A 3320-nucleotide genomic window follows, 5' to 3' on the forward strand; every position below is an offset into this window, starting at 1 on the left:
AAATAATTTATTAGGTCAGACGGGTCAAAAACGAGGTATCGAGACCTCGAATTTGAAAATCGAGCTATAAATATTTTTATAAATATTTATGAAGTGTCATTGAGTTAGTATTAAAGTTTCGTTAGAAAATTTTGATGTTTGGATAGCTAATTAATTAAAAAGGACTAAGCGAAAATAACTCAAAATTTATTAAATTGTGAGTAAATAGCTTAAGTATTTAAAAAGATGGATTTAAAGAGCAATTAGACCCAAAGGTTAATGGCTGGATGGTTTGGGTATGAAATAAGCAAGAAAACAATGTGAACAAGGGACAAAATTGGAATTAGCATAAAAGTTAATAGTTAAAAAAATGATGTGATTGAAAATCTAGACATTTCTTCATCTTTCTCAGCCAGAAACACCGTAATAGGTCTCCTATGCTGGTTTTTCATATTTTTGCACCATGTAAGTTCAATTTTTACTATTTCTTAGTAATTTTTATGTTTTTGTGACTTTTACAATTAGGTCCAATCATCTAATTCATTAGTTTTTGATTTGGTGGGTGAAATTGGAAGTTACCCTGGCTGAGTAAGGGTAGTTTATGATGAATTATTATGAAATTGAAGTTCTAATTTCATATTAAGATTTTTTATTAAGTCATTTTGATAGAAAATGGTATTTAGGACCTAATTGTGAGCAAAATTGTGAATTAGATGTTGGTGTTGAAATTCAGAATATCAAAGGCTGTGAAATAGTTTATAATGATAAAATAAAAGTGTTAATTTAGAAAAATTAGTTCAATTGATGGGTGAATTGAGTAGGGACTAAATTGTAAAAGCTGTAAATTTTGGGGTAAAAGTGCAATTTCAAATTTTGAACAGCATAAATTGTGAAGTGAAATAGAAATCAAATAAATGCTAATGGGTAGAAATATTTTATATTATAGATCAAGAATCCAAAGAAGAACGAGGAAAAGAAAAAGTAAAGGACTAAAGTGTAAGGTTTAGTCACATTTTGTATCAAGGTAAGTTTACAGTAAATAAATGCAATATTCTTTTATTTTACATTATTATTGTCAATTTCCAGCATTTATATATTTATGTTATGAAAATATTTAAAGTCGAATTTAAGGTGAAGTGACAGAGGAAAAGTGTTAGAAAGCCCCAGGTTGAACCCTAGGAATGTTAGGATATTAGGGTTGACAGATGAAACGAAATGAGCCATGTAAGTCCATATTAGAAATATGGCTTTGGAGACAGGATTGAGCCATGTAAGTCCATATTATATATGGCATTGGAGACAGGAATAATTCATGTAAGTCCATGTCAAAGACATGGCATTGGCAGGATATTGATAGACAGAGGCGGCCCTAGTATCCTTAGTATTCCGAGTGGTTCAACGGGTCGATACGAGTTAAATTACAGTGAATTAACAGCAAAGGAAAAGTAGATTATACTTATGAAAAAGGAAAGGTCAGGTAAGAAAGAAGGTAAGGGAATAAAGAATAAGATAGAAATTGAGAAGTAAAGAAATTTATGATGTTAGATGATATTATGCATAATTATCCATTATGTTGAATGTTGTGATTTATTTGCTTGTAAGCTTACTAAGCCTAGTGCTTAATCTCTTTATTTTCTTCTTCTTATAGTACTTATCTAGTCACTCGGGGATCGAAGGAAATGTCGGAGGCCGATCACACTATCAAAGAAATAACTCGGTATAACTAGTCGTTTTGTTTTGGGTATGGCATGTATAGAAACTTAGCTACTTTTGGTATAATATGAATAATGAATGATGTGTAAATACTTGCTAGTGATTAGCTAAGAAAATAGCTGATGATATACATGTTTATTAATATGTATGATTGAATGATGATTATCACATGAAAATTATGAAAAATGTGAAAGTAACCTAAAAACAGATTCAAGTAATGAAATGATGTAAATTTGAAAATCACTAAAATTGTAAAAACATAGTTTGAAGATGAATAATATAAGAAATTAAAGCTTATTATGTATATTTTCTTATGGAATAAGCAAAATAGGTAAAAGTATTATATTTTATGATATATCTGAGTTTTAGTGAAACAGGGTCAGAGCGATTTCTGGATCCCCTGTTTCAACTTTGGAAATTCACCATAAATTGTACAAAACTAATTAGAAGGTATAATTTATATGGTTAGAATGCTTGTTGAATCTAGTTTTGAAAGAAACAAACGACTTAGTCATATGAATTTTGTACAGGAAGAAAAATGGTTCGTAGTAAGAAGAGGTCATTGCAGTCGAGTTTTGAAACAGGGAAAAATTTAACTAATAAACTGTACTAATTGGCTTAGTCAAAAATTCTAGAAAAAAATTAGTAGATATATATATGAGTCTAGTTTCATGAAAAATTTACGGATCTTAATTTCGAGTTTTGAAACTCGAGAAATGAATTTTTAAGTAACCATGATGCAGAAAAACAGTTTATTCCGAAAATTAAAATAAGTGATTTAGAGTTGTTTAAAAGGTAAGATAAGTTTAGTAACACCTCAAGCTTGACTCCGGTGACGGTTTCGGGCGTGGGGGCGTTACAGGGATATAATCAACCCACCCATCCCTACACTCCAAGTAGTACTAGTTGCGGCACTAAACAGTATTTGCAGCAGAGCTGCCAGTACAGTACACTTCCTCCAATCATATTAAAACCCATCCCTATGCAATGCATCATGCAATTTGTCATGTCATATCATAATATTATACATGTATTCAATACAGTTAAAAATAGCATGCCAAAATATAGTCATGCATGAACATATATATATGTATACATCATACAGGGGCATAACAGTCATTTAGTCAATTAGGGGTCTAGGTAAGCTTATTGACCTAACAGTAGGTCCACAATCATATCGGGCGGCCCGTGCAACCTTAGCATTCAAATAGGGAAAATGGGCCCACGACCCATATTACGGGCCCCTATGGGCCTATACGCTCGTGTGGCCCACACGGCCCAAAATGGCCTTGGCCGTGTGGATTACACATCCTGACCCAAAAATTTCTACACGTCCGTGTGGGGCCTACATGCCCGTGAGGCCCACACGACCCAATACAGCCCAGCCCATGAATTCGCACATGGTCAGCCTCAGCGATCATACGCCCATGTTTTGTCCCACAGGCTACCACACGGGTAGTTGCACGAGTGTGTGGTGTCGACTATTCGCACTTTTCGACTTTTTGTTCATCTACGATTAAAGGAAGTGTTTACACACACCTTGTTTGTAAAAGTGCGCAAATAGACCACAAACACTCCAAACCTACATTCAACCACAAAATTCGGTTAATTGCCTACTAATCGAATTA

The 3320-nt window shown here is 33.3% G+C and overlaps 1 long non-coding RNA gene across 1 annotated transcript; it reads left to right on the plus strand.

Annotated features, from left to right (window-relative positions):
• Positions 1-373: 373 nt before the first annotated feature.
• Positions 374-1897, plus strand: LOC128286389 (uncharacterized). The gene is made up of 3 exons (XR_008276930.1): positions 374-444; positions 926-1003; positions 1628-1897. It is a non-coding gene; the product is annotated as an uncharacterized LOC128286389 (long non-coding RNA).
• Positions 1898-3320: the final 1423 nt, after the last annotated feature.

The sequence above is a fragment of the Gossypium arboreum genome, chromosome 13, assembly GCF_025698485.1.
Source record: "Gossypium arboreum isolate Shixiya-1 chromosome 13, ASM2569848v2, whole genome shotgun sequence".
Taxonomy (NCBI): Eukaryota; Viridiplantae; Streptophyta; class Magnoliopsida; order Malvales; family Malvaceae; genus Gossypium; species Gossypium arboreum.